The sequence below is a fragment of the Lactuca virosa genome, chromosome 9 (genome assembly GCF_052849685.1).
Source record: "Lactuca virosa cultivar CGN04683 chromosome 9, Lactuca_virosa_CGN04683_v6, whole genome shotgun sequence".
In the NCBI taxonomy this organism is placed as follows: Eukaryota; Viridiplantae; Streptophyta; class Magnoliopsida; order Asterales; family Asteraceae; genus Lactuca; species Lactuca virosa.
In genome coordinates this window covers 2,801,475-2,822,907 of record NC_136434.1, presented here as the reverse complement: position 1 = coordinate 2,822,907, position 21,433 = coordinate 2,801,475, and positions in this window count along the sequence as shown.

The following is a 21,433-nucleotide window of genomic DNA, read 5'->3' as shown; positions in this document are numbered from 1 at the left end:
AAGTTACCACGGACGACGCGTGGAGTGGATTCCATATGGGACATCGTGGATCGATTGACCAAGAGCGCACATTTATCCCGATTCAGGAGAGTATCTCTGCGGAGAAGCTGGAAGACATCTACATCTGGGAGGTTGTAGCACGACATGGGGTACCTGTTTCAGTTGTTTCAGATAAGGATGTTCGGTTTACTTCTAGATTCTAGAAGAGATTTCATGAGGAATTGGGTACTCATATGCATTTCAACATAGCTTTTCGTCCACAGACTGATGCTTAGAGTGAGCGGACCATCCATACATTGGAGGACATGCTTCTAGCATGTGTACTGGATTTTGGCGGGAGTTGGGATACAAATCTCCCTTTGATGGAGTTTTTATATAACAATAGTTATCATGATAGCATTGATAAACCTCCTTTTGAGATGCTCTATGGGAGGAAGTGTAGGACCTCGATATGTTGGGGTGAGGTCGGTTAGCGGGTTATCGGGAGAATGAAGGTGGTGCTCAAGACGACGGAATTGATTCAGTAGGTTCACGGCAGACTTCAGACAACACAGAGTCAACAAAATAGCTATGCCGATAGACGTCAATCAGACTTAGAGTTCCAAGTTGGGGACATGGTACTTTTAAAGGTGTCACCTTGGAAAGGTGTCATCCGATCAGGAAGCGGGGTAAGTTAGGCCCCAGGTACATTGGTAATTTCGGGGTTTTAGCCCGGGTGGTCAGGGTTGCGTGTCATTTGGATCTACGCGAGGAACTCAATCAGATTTACAACACATTCCATGTCTTTTAATTGCGGAAATGCTTGGTTGGTGATCACGCAATAGTTCCATTGGAGGACATTCAGGTGGATGATCGCCTGAATTATATTAAGAGACCAATGGTGATCCTTAACAGGAGGATGAAGACTCTACGAAAGAAGGTTGTGGATCTCGTGAAGGTGCAGTGGCAGCACAGCAAGGGTTCAGATTGGACGTGGGTTCCTGAGGACGAGATGAGGGAGCATTATCCAGAGATATTTTCGGAAATAGAATACAAGGACGAATTCTAATTCAAGTGGGGGAGAAATGTAACATCTTGATTTCCAGGTATTCCATTTATGCCCTTAGTATGAGAATTGTTTGCAAATTGGTCCTTAGTTGTATTTTTGTAATTTCGAATCCTATGTGAGTATGTTGGGCGTACATGCGTACGCTGGGCCTACGTGACAAAATCCCAAACCCTAATTTTTAGGATTTTGACCCAATTTAAACAACCTGATCCCCCAAGGTTCTCTCATTACCAGCCTCCATTACCCTTTTGAGCACTAAATCTTAGTGAGTCTTTCCAAAAATATCCATACATCACAACATCATAGACAACTATGGGTTATCAGTAACCCTAGGGATTATCAGCAATCTTAGTGTACCAACTACACACCCTGTGGATTAACATCATGCTCCATGGATTATCAGCAACCCTGAGGATTCTCAGCAATCTCAAATTATCAACAGTATAATTCAATGCATACATAACAATAATCAGTAGTTAAGACCCAGCTGGTCACAGATAAAATTACCACACGGGTAAATGTAGTGAGAAGATTCACCTCATAAGTATCAGCTAAATACGACAGCTCACACACCGGGTAGACAGGTACTGCAACCACCTACTCAAAAATAAAAGATTTCCCCTCTTAGACTACAATCTAACACTCTATTTTGATCAAAAGTCAATAAAAGTCAAATTCAACGGTTCACCCAACTACACCCTGCCTATCAGCTTTTGTATGCATGGTGTAGAGCCTGCGAGGTTACGGGCCAAAACCAAGTACGCCCTGTATAGTGAGATTTACACCCCGTGTAATGTGTCTGAATACCAAAAAGTTCCATTAAGCCCTCTATTCAGACAGTTAGCTCCTCAAACTTCCAAATATGAACCAAATGGACAACTTAATGGATAAATTCTTTTACTTTATCCATTTGCATGCCATAAATGTGCAATAGGATAGTGTTATGCTAGTATATGGTTGATTAGTAGATCTATATGATTATCTGTATTTACTAGATCTGTATTTATGTTTATCTATTACACATGCCGACATATTATGGTTGGGTTGAGGCGATCATGCTTTATGCTGAAGGCCAAGACACCCGGGGTGATGCGGATAGGCTCTATGTGAATAAATTGCTAAATTGGACTCTAATGGAATTTTTGTAATTTTGGGAGCTGGGCACGAAAGCTGGGCATTCCCTAGGAATGTTGTGTGAAAGTGGCCAGACTGAAAACCCTATTTTTTAGGGTTTGAACCCTATTTAAGCATCCTTAAGTCCCAAACCTACCTTCTTTCATCAGCCTCTAACCCACCTTCGTCCCAAAGCAAACCCTAATCCATTTTTAGAGCATTCTTGAGCGTTTATGTGTGTTTTGGTAACATTGAAGGAGAGAGGAAGAAGATAAGATCATCTTGGACGAGTAGGACTCTTTGTATCCAGAATAACAACATCATTTGGCATCATTTGGAGGTAAAAAGCTTTGGATTTGATTAAGAGTTATTTAGATCTTTTTTTAGTTATGAAATGGTGTTCTATTGGTCCCATAAGCTTGGTATTATGATTATGGATTACTCTAATCCATATAAGATGTCCTTTTCAAACATTTTGGAGTATCTAGAAGCATAAAAATGCAATCTTGGTTGTTAGATTCCTTTCACGCATGAGTTACAAGGTCTTAATGGGTTAAGTAGTTAGGGTTTTTGTGTTTGGGCACTTAATGGCCATGCAATACTATAAATTTGGAAACTTTATGGTTAAGGACGGTATTTTAGGGTTGGAATTGCATTATGGACAAAACAGCTTAAGGATTAAGCTCTTAATAAGAAAAGAATGAAGCACCTCACGAACGTTGGCTGTAGCCCAGTAACGCTTAGCGTTCAAGTTCAACCAACTCATTTTCTGGTCAAGACGTGTACGCTATTTGTACAAGCTGAGTACGATGGCCGTACTCAACACTGTTGACCAAGTTTGACTTTTTGACTCTTTGGACTTTGACCAGGATTTGAGCAAGTTTGACCTAAGGGTATTTTGTGTATCTTGAGTTGTATTTGAGATTGGTCACTATTTGATGAATAGGTGATGCGTAGAGCTGAGAATCGGAGCAGAGATGTAACGCCCCGTTTCTGGTACGTATTTAATTCATTAAATGCCATTTTATAAGAGCTACTCGACGAGTTGTAGCCCTAACTCGCCGAGTAGTTGCCAGGTGTGGACGCGGGTTTAAGTGATCTACTCGACGAGTAGGCGAGTCTAGGGGAAACCCTAATATTTAGGGTTTACACCCTATTTAAGCAACATTATAGGCCTCTTGTCCAACCTCCATCACCTCCAGAGCAGTACACCCGAAACCCTAATCCTCCATAAGTGAACTTGAGCTTTCTTTGTGATTTTGGAAGTTATTTGGTGTATTTGAAGCTTGTGAGAAGAAGAGGAAGGAGGAGGACTTCAAGAGGAGATTGTAGATCCAAGAACAACATCAGCTTCTCTTCACTTTCTGGTAATCAAGCCTCATACTTGACTTGTAGTTTTTTAGATCTCCTTGTAGTCATCTTTATGAAGTTTTGGGTCCAAGAAGCTTGATCTTTGAGACTTGGACGTCCCAAGTCGATTTGCACACAAATCTGGAACCTTGGAGGGTCCTCATGGCATAAAGGTGCCATCTTTATGGCCATGAGAACCCCAAGTATGAAATAAACCCCCATTTGTGGCCTTTTGAGCATAAAAGTCCCATGCATGAACGTAAAGTTCATGACTTTACGTGTTATACCGATCTTAGGAGCCTAGATCTACCTTCTGGATGAGTTTTTGCACATCAAAAATCGAATTTTAGACTTGGACATGCATGGACTCGGCGAGCCGTGCCTGGAACTCGACAAGTCGTGAGTTGGTTCCCAAAACTGTTATGACTCAGAGGAACCCATTTTAGTCCTTAAGGGATTTGGATGAGTCCAGGGAAGGGAAACCATGAAATGGACTAAGCCATGGATCTGGAAGCCATGGGACTCGGCGAGTGCAGGAACGTACTCGGCGAGTCCAAGGCCATCTCCCAACTGATGAAGATGGACTCGACGAGTTGTTCATACAACTCGGCGAGTCATAGACTAGACACGATCATATGATGAAGATAAACTCGACGAGTTCAGGAGGAACTCGGCGAGTCGAATGAAGATTGGCCCGATGTTATGATTGAAGGAGCACTCGTCGAGTTCTTGCTAAACACGACGAGTAGAGTCGGGTTGAGGGCAGATGAAAGATTTGGGACTCGGCGAGTTGGAGGGCCAACTCGGCGAGTCAGATCAACTGGAATGTTGACTTTGACCAGAATATTGATTTTGACCAAGGGTGAAATGGTCACTTCACCCTGAGATTTAGTTATCAGTTTTTGACTAAGTGTTATTGTGGGAATTATAGTCGGGGAGTCGCCAGAGCAGCAGCCAGATAATTCTCACTTAGGGTTTCAGCAGTCAGACACACGAGGTGAGTGTCCCTTTAGTACGAACAGGTCTAAGGCACCAAGGCCGACCCACGATATGAGTTTATTATTAGTCGAGTGTGGGCGGGGCCGTATCCCTTAGTTAGTTACGTATGGGCGGGGCCCGTATCTTCTAGTAGTTGATTGCAAAATGATTCATGATTGAATGATAGATTCAATATACTTGTTTCTGTGTGATACTTGTATGTCAGTATAGTAACTGAGTGTGGGCGGGGCCCGTATCTCATAACAGCTGAGTGTGGGCGGGCCCCGTATCTCGTAGCAGGCGAGTGTGGGCGGGCCCCGTATCTCAAAGATAGCAGAGTGTATGCGGGGCCCATATCTCCATGAGTGTGGGTGGGGCCCGTATCTCCTTGTTGCATGTCATATGTGTATGGTATGTGTTAGTTTGGGGGAGCTCACTAAGCTTCGTGCTTACGGTTTTCAGTTTTGGTTTCAGGTACTTCCACTAGCAAAGGGAAGGGCTCGGGATGATCGCATGGCACACACCACAGTCTTCAGCCTGGGAGTTTTTCTCTGATATTTTGTTATGAGATTTTATATGGAACAGTTTTTATGATACATTATGATACATGACTCACGATTTTATTTATGATCTTGGATGGTTTATGATTTTATTAATGATTGAAAAAATGAAATTTCTGGATGAGAAGTTGAGCGCATTCCGTACTGAGATAGCGGCCATGATGGGATCGCGCACATTAACTTTCAGGGAGTTCAGAGAATGTGGGGCTCCTGATTATCATGGGGCTCGGGACCCCATTGCCAGTACTAGGTGGTTGGCGGATGTCGCCAACGCGTTCCGTGTCCCGAGGCGGACAAGGTCAGATTAGCGTCCTGCCTTCTGAAGGACAAGGCGAGAGATTGATGGGAGGAGGTCGGACAGGCCATGGGTGATGACGCGGTATTGGATGCGATGACCTTGGGTGATTTCACGACCAGGTTCAGGGCCGAGTTCGCACCTGTCATCGAGGTGCAACAACTTGCTAGGGAGTTCCAGGACCTCCAGCAGACGACGGAGACTGTGGCGGAGATTACCGCCAAGTTCCGGGAGAGGGCCCTCCTTGTTCCGCAGTATCTGGCGGACGAGGAGATGAAGAAGGCCCGATATCATGAGATGTTGCGGAGTGATATCCGCCAGTTTGTGAGCCGCTCCAGCTGCAAGACGTTGGAGGACATGATTGCGAGGGCTCATGAGAGAGAGATAGATTTAGAGATGGAGAGGAAGAGGAAGCCAGAGTCGGTATCTGGCATGGAGAGCTCGGGCAAGAAGCCCAAGAAAGATTCCCGAGGGAAGGGCCAGCAGGGCCGAGGCCACTGCAGCAAGTGTGGTAGGTCGCACGAGGGGACGTGCAGAGCGGGGAGTTCGGGCTGCTTCAAATGCGGCCGAATCGGGCATGTGAGCAGAGATTGTACTGCTACTTCTACCACTACTACCACCACAACATCTGATCTGATTTGCTTCCATTGCAATCAGAGGGGACACAAGAAGTCCCAGTTTCCGAGTTTAGCTCCAGCAGGAAAGGTGGTGGCACCCGCTCCTGCTACTATGAGGATTACAGACGGCCGACAGGGCCGGGCTGAGGCACCAGTGGCGAAGACCAGAGCCTTCCAGTTGACAGCAGAGGAGGCGCGAGCGACTCCAGATGTGGTTACTGGTACGTATCTTCTCCATTTTCTTATTATCATTTATTTGATTAGTACTTATGTTATGTATGTGTGCATAGGGTCGTTCCTAGTGAACGACATTTCAGCTATGGTACTTTTTGATTCGGGGGCTACCCGATCATTTGTGTCACTTGCGCTTAGCAAGCGATTTAGCAGAACTCCGGGGGAGCTGGATTGTCTAATTGACATGGAAATAGCAGATGACAGGACCGTCAGGGTCGCGAGAGTTCATAGAGGATGTTCACTGCGATTATTTGATGAGCAGTTCTTCGTAGATTTGGTTCCTATTCCCCTGCGAGGGACACAAGGTTATAGTGGGTATGGATTGGCTGAGTCCCAATGGAGCAGTGATTCATTGTGAGCTACAGTTGGTTAGAGTTCGCACTCCTAGTGGGGGACAGGTAGTGATTCAGGACGAGAGGCCACAGCGCGGACCGATTCTTTGTTCAGCAGCGAGAGTGAGGCACTATTTACAGCGGGGTTGCGCAGGGTAGGTCGCCTATGTTATGGATACCCGGGATAAGGGCAAGGCGACGGTGGATGATGTACTGGTGGTACGAGAGTACCTGGATGTATTCCCGGAGGATTTTCCCGGGATACCTCCTGAGAGACAGGTTGAGTTTCGGATTGACCTGGTTCCTGGTGCGGCTCCGATAGCCAAGGCACCGTATCGGTTGGCTCCTCCCGAGATGCAGGAGTTGTCTACGCAGCTGCAAGAGCTGCTAGACAAGGGTTTTATCAGGCCGAGCAGTTCACCATGGGGAGCCCCGATCCTGTTTGTAAAGAAGAAGGACGGGTCGCACCGTATGTGCATTGATTACCGGGAGCTGAATAAGGTAACGATGAAGAACTGTTACCCACTCCCGAGGATAGATGATTTGTTCGATCAGCTTCAGGGAGCATCTCGGTTTTCCAAGATGGATCTACGGTCCGGATATCACCAGATACGGGTCAGAGATGAAGATGTGCAGAAGACTGCTTTTAGGACCCGCTATGGTCATTATGAGTTTGTGGTGATGCCGTTTGGGCTCACCAATGCTCCCGTCGCGTTCATGGACCTCATGAACCGCGTGTGCAGACCGATGCTGGATCGGTCTGTGATAGTATTCATTGATGATATCTTGGTTTATTCCAAGACTGAGGAGTAGCATGAGGAACACCTGAGGGAGGTGCTTGAGACCTTGAGGAGGGAGAGACTTTTCGCAAAGTTCTCCAAGTGCGAGTTTTGGTTGCGCGAGGTGCAGTTTCTGGGGCACCTTGTCAACCAGAAGGGTGTATTAGTAGATCCGGCCAAGATTGAGGCCGTGATACAGTGGGAGGTCCCGAGGTCTCCATCCGAGATTCGGAGCTTCCTGGGATTGGCAGGATACTACAGGAGATTCATCCAGGATTTCTCCAAGATAGCAGTACCATTGACCCAACTGACCTAGAAGTCGGTAGTGTTTCGCTGGGGTCCTGAACAGCAGACAACCTTTGAGACGCTCAGGCAGCGACTGTGCGAGGCACCGATTCTTACCCTGCCAGAGGGAGTGGATGACTTTGTAGTCTACTGTGACGCTTTGATCACAGGTATGGGAGCAGTGTTGATGCAGCGAGGGCATGTGATAGCTTATGCCTCGAGACAGTTGAAGCCTCACGAAGCTAACTACCCGACGCATGATTTGGAGTTGGGAGCAGTAGTGTTCGCCCTCAATATTTGGCCGCATTACCTCTACGGGGTCTGGTGTACTATTTACACGGACCACAAAAGTTTGAGGTACCTCATCGATCAGCCGAATCTGAACATGAGGCAACGTAGGTGGTTAGACGTGGTAAAGGATTACCACTGCGAGATCCTTTATCACCCGGGAAAGGCCAACGTAGTGGCTGACGCCCTGAGCCGCAAGGCGGTGGCGACTCCGATCTGAGATATCTATCTGCGGATGACAGTGGTTACTCCATTACTGGAGCAGATCCGAGAGGCACAGGTGGAGGGCCTCAAGGAGGAGCGCCGGAAGTGCGAGAGGATAGTGGGCCGAGTAGCTTCGTTTGATTACGATAGCCGAGGATTATTGACCCTGCATGGGAGGGTCTGGGTACCGTACTGGGTCGGAGTACGACAAGTGTTGATGGATGAGGCCCACAAGTCACGGTTCTCCATCCACCCAGGAGCGACAAAGATGTACAGAGACCTTCACCCGGATTATTGGTGGCCCTGCATGAAGCGGGACGTCGCCTGGTACGTTGAGAGGTGCCTGACCTGCAGGAAGGTCAAGGCGGAGCACCAGAGGCCGCATGGGAAGATGCAGCCGTCGGACATTCCCGTGTGGAAATGGGAGGATATCACGATGGACTTTATTACGAAGCTTCCCAGGACCACACGTGGGGTGGACTCGATATGGGTTATCGTGGATCGGTTGGCCAAAAGCGCCCATTTTACACCGATTCAGGAGAGCATCTCGGCCAAGAAGTTGGCCGAGATTTATATACGAGAAGTAGTGGCACGGCACGGAGTTCCGGTCTCGGTGGTGTCAGACCGAGATGTCCGGTTTACTTCCAGGTTTTGGAAGCGGTTTCACGACGAGATGGGTACTCGTCTCCTTTTTAGCACCGCTTTCCACCCTCAGACGGACGGGCAGAGCGAGAGGACGATTCAGTCTCTCGAGGACATGCTTCGAGCATGTGTGTTAGACTTCGGTGGCAGTTGGGATACGTATCTTCCGTTAGCGGAATTTTCGTATAACAACAACTATCACTCCAGTATAGACCGACCTCCCTTCGAGATGCTATACGGGAGGAAGTGCAGGACCCCAATCTGCTGGGGTGAGGTCGGTTAGAGAGTCATGGGGAGTACGGAAGTAGTACTCAAGACCACGGAGCGAATTCAGCAAGTCCGAAGCAGGCTCCAGACTGCTCAGAGTCGGCAAAAACGTTGTGTCGACAAGCGGCGTTCGGACTTGGAGTTTCAGGTGGGGGATATGGTCCTCCTGAAAGTGTCACCCTGGAAGGGTGTGATCAGATTTCGGAAGCGGGGCAAGCTGGGCCCCAGGTTTATTGGTTCGTTTAGGGTTTTGGCCCGGGTAGGACGGGTTGCTTATCGGTTAGACCTTCCAGCAGAGCTCAGCCAGATCCACAGCACGTTCCATGTTTCTCAATTGCGGAAGTGCTTAGTGGATGATTCAGCAGTGGTACCCCTGGAGGACATTCAGGTTGACGATAGCCTGAACTATATCGAGAGACCAGTGGCGATTCTAGATCGCAAGGTGAAAGAGCTGAGAAACAAGAGAGTAGAGTTAGTGAAGGTGCAGTGGCAGCACCGGAAATGTTCAGAGTGGACATGGGAGCCCGAGGAGGAGATGAAGGAGCACTACCCGAAGTTGTTTCCAGATTCAGCAGACTTCGAGGAAGAAGTCTAAGACAAGTGGGGGAGAATTGTAACGCCCCGTTTCTGGTACGTATTTAATTCATTAAATTTCATTTTATAAGAGCTACTCGACGAATTGTAGCCCTAACTCGTCGAGTAGTTGCAAGGTGTGGACGCGGGTTTAAGTGATCTACTCGGCGAGTCCACGCCATGACTCGACGAGTAGGCCAGTCTAGGGGAAAGCCTAATATTTAGGGTTTACACCCTATTTAAGCAACATTATAGGCCTCTTGTCCAGCCTCCATCACCTCCAGAGCAGTACTCCCGAAACCCTAATCCTCCATAAGTGAACTTGAGCTTTCTTTGTGATTTTGGAAGTTATTTGGTGTATTTTAAGCTTGTGAGAAGAAGATGAAGAAGGAGGACTTCAAGAGGAGATTGTAGATCCAAGAACAATATCAGCTTCTCTTCACTTTCTGGTAATCAAGCCTCATACTTGACTTGTAGTTTCTTAGATCTCCTTGTGGTCATCTTTATGAAGTTTTGGGTCCAAGGAACTTGATCTTTGAGACTTGGACGTCCCAAGTCGATTTGCACACAGATCTAGAACCTTGGAGGGTCCTCATGGCATAAAAGTGCCATCTTTATGGCCATGAGAAACCCAAGTATGAAATAAACCCCAATTTGTGGCCTTTTGAGCATAAAAGTCCCATGCATAAAAATAAAGTTCATGACTTTACGTGTTATACCGATCTTAGGAGCCTAGATCTACCTTCTGGATGAGTTTTTGCACATCAGAAATCGAATTTTAGACTTGGACATGCATGGACTCGGCGAGCCGTTCTTGAGACTCGGCGAGTCGTGAGTTGGTTCCCAAAACTGTTATGACTCAGAGGAACCCATTTTAGTCCTGAAGGGATTTGGATGAGTCCAGGGAAGGGACTCCATGAAATGGACTAAGCCATGGATCTGGAAGCCATGGGACTCGGCGAGTGCAGGAACGTACTCGGCGAGTCCAAGGTCATCTCCCAACTTATGAAGATGGACTCGACGAGTTGTTCATACAACTCGGCGAGTCACAGACTAGACACGATCATATGATGAAGATAAACTTGACGAGTTCAGGAGGAACTCGGCGAGTCGAATGAAGATTGTCCCGATGTTATGATTGAAGGAGCACTCGTCGAGTTCTTGCTAAACTCGACGAGTAGAGTCGGGTTGAGGGCAGATGAAAGAGTTGGGACTCGGCGAGTTGGAGGGCCAACTCGGCGAGTCAGGTTAACTGGAATGTTGACTTTGACCAGAGTATTGATTTTGACCAAGGGTGAAATGGTCACTTCACCCTGAGATTTAGTTATCAGTTTTTGATTAAGTGTTATTGTGGGAATTATAGCCGAGGAGTCGCCAGAGCAGCAGTCAGATAATTCTCACTCAGGGTTTCAGCAGTCAGACACACGAGGTGAGTGTCCCTTCAGTAGGAACGGGTCTAAGGCACCAAGGCCGGCCCGCGGTATGAGTTTATTATTAGTCGAGTGTGGGCGGGGCCCGTATATCTTAGTTAGTTAAGTATGGGCGGGGCCCGTATCTTCTAGTAGTTGATTGCAAAATGATTCATGATTGAATGATAGATTCAGTATACTTGTTTCTGTGTGATACTTGTATGTCAGTATAGTAGCTGAGTGTGGGCGGGGCCCGTATGTCATAACAGCTGAGTGTGGGTGGGGCCCGTATCTCATAGCAGGCGAGTGTGGGCGGAGCCCGTATCGCGAGTGGCTGAGTGTGGGCGGGGCCCGTATCTCAAAGATAGCAGAGTGTGGGCGGGGCCCGTATCTCCATGAGTGTGGGTGGGGCCCGTATCTCCTAGTTGCATGTTATATGTGTATTGTATGTGTTAGTTTGGGGGAGCTCACTAAGCTTCGTGCTTACGGTTTTCAGTTTTGGTTTTAGATACTTCCACTAGCAAAGGGAAGGGCTCGGGATGATCGCATGGCACACACCACAGTCTTCAGCCTGGGAGTTTTACTCTGATATTTTGTTATGAGATTTTATATGGAACAATTTTTATGATACATGACTCACGATTTTATTTATGATCTTGGATGGTTTATGATTTTATTAATGATTGAAAAATGAAATTTTTGGGCCGTATTTTGGGATGTTACAAGAGACCTATTCAACTATTTGTTTAGAATGAGAGGTGAGTTTTCCTCACTGTACTCGTGGGTCAAAGGCACCAATGTCGACGCAGTAGATTATGTATACTGGTTATAAGATAGTGTTTAGCTAGTATATGGTTGATTAGTAGATCTATATGATTATCTGTATTTACTAGATCATTATTTATGTTTATCTATTACACATGCCAACATATTGTGGTTGGGTTGAGGCGATCATGCTTTATGCTGAAGGCCAAGACACCCGGGGCGATGCGGATAGGCTTTATGTGAATAAATTGCTAAATTGGACTCTAATGGAATTTTCGTAATTTTGGGAGCTGGGCACAAACGCTGAGCATTCCCTAGGAATGTTGTGTGTAAGTGGCCAGACTGAAAACCCTATTTTTTAGGGTTTGAACCCTATTTAAGCATCCTTAAGTCCCAAACCTACCTTCTTTCATCAGCCTCCAACCCACCTTCGTCCCAAAGCAAACCCTAATCCATTTTTAGAGCATTCTTGAGCGTTTATGTGTGTTTTGGTAACATTGAAGGAGAGAGGAAGAAGATAAGATCATCTTGGAGGAGTAGGACTCTTTGTATCCAGAATAACAACATCATTTGGCATCATTTGGAGGTAAAAAGCTTTGGATTTGATTAAGAGTTATTTAGATCTTTTTTTAGTTATGAAATGGTGTTCTGTTGGTCCCATAAGCTTGGTATTATGATTATGGATTACTCTAATCCATATAAGATGTCATTTCAGACATTTTGGAGCATCTAGAAGCATAAAAATGCAATCTTGGTTGTTAGATTCCTTTCATGCATGAGTTACAAGGTCTTAATGGGTTAAGTAGTTAGGGTTTTTGTGTTTGGGCACTTAATGGCCATGCAAGACTATAAATTTGGAAACTTTATGGTTAAAGACGTTATTTTAGGGTTGGATCTGCATTATGGACAAAAGAGCTTAAGGATTAAGCTCTTAATAAGAAATGAATGAAGCACCTCACGAACGTTGGGCGTAGCCTAGTAACGCTTAGCGTTCAAGGTCAACCAACTCGTTTTCTGGTCAAGCCGTGTACGCTAAGTGTACAAGCTGAGTACGATGGCCGTACTCAGCACTGTTGACCAAGTTTGAATTTTTGACTCTTTGGACTTTGACCAGGATTTGACCAAGTTTGACCTAAGGGTGTTTTGTGTATCTTGAGTTGTATTTGAGATTGGTCACTATTTGATGAGTAGGTGATGCGTAGAGCTGAGAATCAGAGCAGAGACCTATTCAACTATTTGTTCAGACTGAGAGGTGAGTTTTCCTCACTGTACTCGTGGGTCAAAGGCACCAATGCCGACCTAGTAGATTATGTATACTGCTTATAGGATAGTGTTATGCTAGTATATGGTTGATTAGTATATCTATATGATTATTTGTATTTATTGGATCTGTATTTATGTTTATCTGTTACACATGTCGACATATTGTGGTTGGGTTGAGGCGGTCCTGCTTTATGCTGAAGGCCAAGACACCCGGGGCGGTCCAGATAGGTTGTAGGCCCTGCGAGGCGGTCCAATCATGTTGAAGGCCTTAGAGCGGTCCTGGTAGACTGTAGGCCCTGCGAGGCAGTCCAGTCAGGATGAAGGCTCATATTTGCATGCTTTTGTTTGTTATGTTATGTGATGGTACTTTGGGGGAACTCACTAAGCTTTGGCTTACAGTTTCAGTTTATTGTTTTGGGTACTTCAGAGGATTGTGGAACAACAAAGGCTTGATCGTGCACATCTTTCTATTTTCATGATATTGACTTTTGGGACACTCTGATATGAATTTTTACTTTTGAAACAATGGTTTTTCTTGTAAATAATTATGGATAATGGTTGTTTTTAAAAATTCTAAATTTCTATGAGTTTTGGGATGTTACAAAACCCGATTATAACTTGTGATGTAAATTGATTTTGAGAGTTAGAATTCTGCATTTTCTTGAACACTCTCATAAATTCCTAAAATATTTAGATGGAAAAATTAGGGTTGTTACACAAACAATGCACATAGGATAAGGCACTTCTAAGTTGCTTTTTTTTTTATCTTGGTGACTTCTTTTGCAACACATGATAGATTAATCTATCAAATGAAAATTATACATGTACAAGATAAAATACTTATAAGTTGGCAGATTTTTAATGGTAATATAATCTGGTTCATCATTGCTCAATTATTTTTTTGACATCAAGGATGATAAAACATTGAACGATTTGCAACATCCAAAGCCGAAAGAGAAATGGTAGTGACAAGAGGAGACTCAAAGCGCTAACAATGAGTATTGACTAATAGCAACATACTCAAAATGTGTTATTGTATTGAAGCACAATTGAAACGAGATGATAACAAATGTCCAACAATTTGAAGAGGAATACGAATCACATTGCAATAATGAGAAAAATATGAAAATATATAATGACCAAACACTTTAAAAGTTAGAAGTAGATGACATATACTTTTTACCGATGAACATTTACGTCTGTACGGTTAAACGACACGTCAGGAAGTTGAACATAATTACTACTCATGAGGAACAAAGTGTTCCATGAATGTTTATTGTTGTTACTACATGTCAGAGAAGGTGTTCTCGGAAGTTCGTAGGCTTTTATTCATAATGATGTTGGTTATTTTCTTATAATATTAATAATGGTTATGTAGATATATATTTTCAATTTCTATGGTTATTTTTAATGAATAACTCAATAAATAATGGATTAATCATATCATCATTGTAAATAATTAATGGATTAATTATATAGCTCACCTAGACAATTTCTAATCCAACTTTACCACAAAGCTAACACGACGTTTGTGTGCATTTTTTATGGCCGAACGGTTCAATGCAGGACGGGTCTAAAGATATAGTGGGGTTATAGTGAAAAGAAAAAAATAGACCCACAAATTCATAAATATAATTAAAATTAAATCGAAAATAGACACACCGTCATAAAATCATAAACAACTAAATTAAAGAAAATAATTCCCTAGTATTTTTAAAGAAATTATTCTCTCTCTCTCTCAGTATATATATATATATATATATATATATATATATATATATATATATATATATATATATATATATATATATATATATATATATATATATATATATACTTTAGGAATTTTTGGTCCTTTAGACATATAGGCCATGAGCGGCCGTTCAAATGGTCTGCCGCCTGGGGGTAGTGCGGGACTCAATTGCCAAAATCATGTAGTTAGGAACCCGTAATTAACAGGGGGCGGGGGGTTTGCCCCTGGTAATTAATATATTTTATTTATGTGTCTACAAAAATAAAGACATGAAATTGTGTGCATACCTTTGCGATGTTGAGAATTATATAAAGAAATCCAATTGTGTGTGTAATACACTAATACTCGTATACATGGTAGGTCTTTCTCTCCTTTGTCTTTTTTGTAATATCAACAATAATTGTTTTCTTAAATTTGAAGTTGAAGTGGACGTGGTTGGTTATAACTTATAAGAGCTGCATGCATCATTATTGTGCAATGCATGCTTGTACCACCCACCATGGGACAACAGAGCAGAATTAATTATGAGGGCTTTAAGTCCCCGATTGTTTGTGATAATATGATTGTATGTAAAATTAATAGTTGTGAAGTTCTCGTTTGTGTCGACATGGACAAGTTGAGGTGTCAGAGTCAGAAGACGTGACACGTTGTAACAGGGTGGACTGCATTAACTGATGTGGCATGGTAAACAGGTCACCTGGCCTCTCACAATAAAGGCCGATCCCATTTTCATAATAATAGACTAATAGTCACCATTCTATTTAACGAATTTGAATCATTATTTAAGCTAAAAAGAGTGGTGTTATTTTTGGAGTATTTGATTTGTTTTATTGTCATCTACCACAATAACTTCTTGTCATTTAAAATGTAGTTTGACATATTTTTTCATAAATAAATTTTAAAAATATTTTTTTTATTTTTTTAAACATTTTACATTAGTGGCAAGAAATACATAACATTAAATTAAAACTTAAAATCTTAAAAACATAAATAATAATAAAAAATTAAAAACTAAAAAAACTCATAACTAGTAGAATTTAAAGGAAGTATGCATCCGAAAATTGACTTTCTAAATTATTAACGGGTTCTACACTTAGATCATAACATCCGAGTTTTGAGTATGTTTTCCATCCTTTAATTTGGGGGTTTTATAGTCCAATTGAAGGTAGAAGGATGAGGCGAAACAGGAAGTCATTAATCGCATTTGCTGAAAATATGAAGAATCTTGATTTAATCGTAGAAAGCACGACGCATTTCTTTTAGGGCGCGACACACCCAACCCATTGGGCTGAACGTTTTTATTAAGGTTTGGTATTTAAATGTCATTAACCCTGAGAGTTAGATCATTCTCAGCCTCCAACACCATTGGAACATTTCTTGAGAAACCCTAGCCTCATCCTTCTTTTTTTTAGCTTGTGGTCTTTTTAAGAGCTTATTTTATCCCATTTTGTGTGAAGCTTGAAGATCAAAGTGTTTCTTTTGTGCATGGAATGAAGGCTCAAGTATAGATTCAACAAGCTTGCACATTTTATAAACTTTTATGAGTGAAAAGCTTCAATCTCACTCTTTGAATCATTAGATTTGGTTATATATCATATTATGCACTATTTAGTCCTTTTTGTTGGTGATCGGTGATCTTGTAGTTGAGAGATCCAACACCTTTTGAACACTTTGAGATGCTACTTGGATCTCATGGACTAGGAAAGTTGTGACATTTGTCCTTTTCATTAATCCATGAAAGTTATGTGGGTTCCTTAGGACATTTTGAAGTGTAAAAGTCTAGATCGTGCATGATTGGGATGTTTTAATGGATACAGTCGGAAACTTTTATCCATTAATACATTGTTAAGGACAAGATCTGGAAATTTAAGCTTTGACTTAATGACTTAAGTCAAATTAACCCTTTAGAAGCAGCACAGACGTGACATGTGCCTTTATGGGGGCAACATGTTTTTGAGAAAAGTCTAGAACGCGTCTGATTTGGTGCTTGTAACGTCCCGATTTTCAAAATAAAATTTTCATTTTTAAACTGACATAAACACTCATTTTCATAAAGGTACATTCAAAGCAAAACTATTTGTTCATAAATTGAAATCCATAAATCATAGTTATAAGGAAAAGTATCGCAAAATCTTGAATCATTAAACTGTTGATGGGTGTGTACAGCCACACCTTCGCCATCCCACGAACTGTTATAATACTTGGAAAAATATTTAATCAACAACTATAAGCCAAAGCGTAGTGATTTCCAAAGGGCGCTCCACGCTTTCTGAGAAATTCCTGATTTTCTTGTTTTCAGCTTGCTTCAAACGATCATAACTTCTTCGTTATAACTTCGTTTTCAGTGATCTTTATATGCACATGAAGGTATTGAAAAAACCAACAATTATATCACTTAATTTTGGATTAAAGCATATATAAATTAGTTTATTAATATGCACAAAAGTACAAAATATTACTTTTCCCATTTTACCCATTTGGCTCCAACGCACTATTCAAGTGCTTAAATCACTTAGCCAACAATATCAACAACCAATAAGGTCTAAACTCTATTCCCTTAAAGCCCATGACATTCACTTGATCAAATCACGATCTCCTATCCTAAAATCAAGAACATCCAAAACTAGATGTTACAGTGTTGATCACGGCTATTTTATCCTGTTATGGATGTTGGGCGCCCAAAAGAGGCGTAGTGCACTCGTTGACCTGAGAATTAACTTTTTAACCTTTTTTATATGTTTGACCTTGGGTCAAACTTTAGGGTTTGAGTTTTAGGATTGAGGTTTGACCTATATATTATGCTTACGTGATTTTTAGCATCGACCTTTGCGATTAATCTCGTGCAGCTAAGGATTTTAGATTCTCATGACAGGAGTTTTCTCATTATATCTCGTATGTCATTGTGTATCCTTTGTATGGCAGGATATAGGTATTGTCATAGTATCAGTATGCTAGTTAACTAGGATAATCCTTGTTATGTATGCAACTCTGAGACACTTGATGTTATGGTATGCTACACTAGTTGGGTCTTTCTTGTTTTCTTTGGATGATATTGTTTAGTATCATGACTGGATAAGGTAATAGTAGTATTGGTAGATCCTTAAGTGGAAACCCTATGGATCGTATGTGGTTTGAATGAGATAGCCTGAGAACTCTTGTTCTAAACCTCATTACATGGTTCTTGTTTGATTTATTGCTTTTGGGTAGGCTGATCTATTCGACTGTCTATCTTATTCCTGATCATGTATGACTATGTACTCATAAGGCAATGATCAGTATTAATATTAGCATGTGTATGGATATTGTACAATTAGGAGTTAATCGTTGTATAGCGGGTGGGAGTCGGTGGTAGTTGGTGGCTGAGCGCCAGTAGTGGTATGACGATAGAGTGTTGATGTTTGATACGCATGGCTATTATGTATGTTGATATGTTTTTTGGGTTGGACCTAATGGGTTGGGCCCGTTATTGCTTGTATGCATTATATGTATGGTGGAAGATGTGGTATACTGGGGGAACTCAATAAGCTTTATGATAACAATTGTGGATTTAATGTATTCAAGTTATTCGTAGGAAGGGTGTGGCGTGACTGTACACTCGCATCGAAGTTGCTTGGTTTCTGCTGTTTTGAAATTTAACTTTGTTTAACCTTATGGTTTTCAATTAAATGAATGATACCCCATGTTTTCAGAAAAAAGGTTTTAAATTTATAATCTATTTTGAATGAAAAGAAAATTGTGTTTGAAATTGGGATGTTAAAGATCAATGTAATAAATTGTCGATATATGTTTCGTCAATCTTATACTCGTCAAAATAATTTTATATGAGACGTTGTTGGGTAACTTCACGATTTCTCTATATATATTTTTTTATACCTCGCATTTTTATATTTCTCCTTGCATCGTTCTTCAATATTGTTCTCCATCGTTTTAGCAACCCCCGTCATCATTTGTAGCACCAAGTCAAAAGTTCCCGAAGTTTTAGATGAAGGTGAAGACATTTTTAGAGTGTAGAGAAGAAAGTGTTGATGTGGTATATAATGGTGTATTAGGTTAACATTTATAGTGTTTTGGAATTTTAAAAAATAGTTGTTATCGGTTGGTCAACATTGAAGTCAAGGAGAGACCCAAAAGTAGGGTACCGAATTATCGTTGTTGTCTCTACATGCTAAGGTTAAGGGTGATGTACATTGAGGCCACCTGAGATCTTGAAAAGGTAATGCAATTTCATTCCGTATAGACCTAGAATCATACTAATAACAATTTATCAAGGTTTTAAATAACGTTGTCCATGATTTGGCGGCAATATCATGTTAGGAATATGTAATAGGAAAAGTCTACACGAAAGAACAATGCAGTAAAATGTTGTTGAGGCCTATGTTTAACACAATTTCCTTAAAACAAATTCGAACTAGATGAGTGTTTGTTTCCTATGATACAATAACAGTAAGAAATTCTTCAAGATTTCTTGAACCCTCATAAGGGCGAAAAGTACCTTAGTTGCAACAAGAGAAAGAACTAGAACTATAATCGATAGAGAGGAAGAAGAGATTGGTTTATCTGAGTGTACCCTAATCAGTCAAGGAGATGCAATATTTATAATGTAAAAACATAACTAATGTTACTAAAAACTAAAAAGTAATAGTCAATTAAAGAGCATAATTAATTGAGAAATCAAAACCGAAATATATGATTAATAGCATTAAATTATGGATTGTAACTGTTAAATGAAAAGAAAATATTTTCAAAAAGATCCTTGAACTTTACTGGTCAATCGGTGGTGCATTCATACACGTATGACCCGCGCTTGCACACAAATTCAGTGAACCCAAGCCAAACTGGCTCGCAATTGCACCTACCCTACGCGCAAGATAAAGCCTTTGTGCTATTAAACTTATAAGGATAAGAAGCCTTTGTATCTATAAAGTCATTTCCTTTTCATTCTCCCACCTATTTGGGATGGAACAAAACCCACTTTAACTTTGTTAATTTCTTCCAACTACCTCACTTTGAAAAGTAGTTTTTCGTTCATCTTTAATCTATTTTGGACGTGTGATATATCAAAACGAAGGTGTCACGGAGGAGAACACCAACATATGATAATTTGTTCATTTTGATTATTTTTAGAGTCTGAAATTCATGCTCAAAAGTGGGAAAACGCATTTTGGAAATTGGTTATAACCAATTTTCCAACATGCCAAGCCTCAAGCTTTTACGAGCTGTGTCGAGTCACATCGTTTGTAAGGCATGACTTAAGGATGCAATTTTCTATATAATTAATAATTCTCTTTCTCTCTCTCTCTCTATATATATATATATATATATATATATATATATATATATATATATATATATATATATATATAGAGGTAGGTTCAAATGTTTCTCACATCTATTGTGTGCTAGAATGCACGAATAGGATTTTACTATTAATTATATGTATATTAAATGTTATCCATACTTATAACTCATTTTTATGGAAACCAATTAAATTCGTCATTAATGTCAACAATAGTATTTTTTCAGAATGAATTCATATCTAGAAGAATGAGAGTGTATTCAGCAGAATGAGAGTGCATTCTAGTAGAATACACTATCTTTCTTCATATTTCATGCAACTTTATTGTATTTTAAGTGAGTGAGTCCTGAAACAAAATATGAACTCATATATAAAAACCTAGATGCGAATTCATTCTGAAAGAATGTTATTGTTGACATTAATGACAGATTTAATTAGTTTCCATAAAAAGAGAATTATAATTATGAATATCATTTAATATACATATAATTATGGAAATCAATTAATATATATATTTATTTAATTAAATAATTATTTAATTTACTAAATTCCTATTGGTGCATTCTAGCACACAATAAATGTAAGAAACAAATTAATCTGACACTATAACCTGACACTATATATATATATATATATATATATATATATATATATATATATATATATATATATATATATATACTTTACATTATGACATGTCCTGACTCTAAGGTTTATACTTTACATTATGATTTTACAAAATATAGCATCAAATCATATATATATATATATATATATATATATATATATATATATATATATATATATATATATGATTTGATGCTATATTTTGTCAAATCATAATCTAAAGTATAAACCTTAGAGTCAGGACATGTCATGACGAGCTTTTTAGAACCTTCAAATTTAATATATAATGTTATTATTTGATTATCGAAATGCGTGCTTTTGAGGTTAAGAGCACACATATCTTATCTCTTAATAATCTCTACTAGAAAAGAATAATCTATATCTATATCTATATATCTATTATAATAGATGTCAAAATACTTTAACCATATTCATTTGAAACCTACAACATTTCATCTTTTTTTAGTAATATTAATTAATGACTACCACGTAAAAACTTTATAACCTATGATACTTATGATCACGTTTTGCCTATATATGACTATTATTTCTACAATTGGTTACCCACATTTGCTTTTATTCACTTTCTTATATTATTTGAAATCTCTACTAAAACAGTGTTAATTATCCTTATTTGTGGTTTTCTTGATTTCTTTATTCATGTATTATGTTATTAGGTGTTTTCAACTACGAGTTAATTCAAGAAGGGCGTGGAGAATATAGAAGCAATATGGAAAAGTTTATTTTAAGTGGTG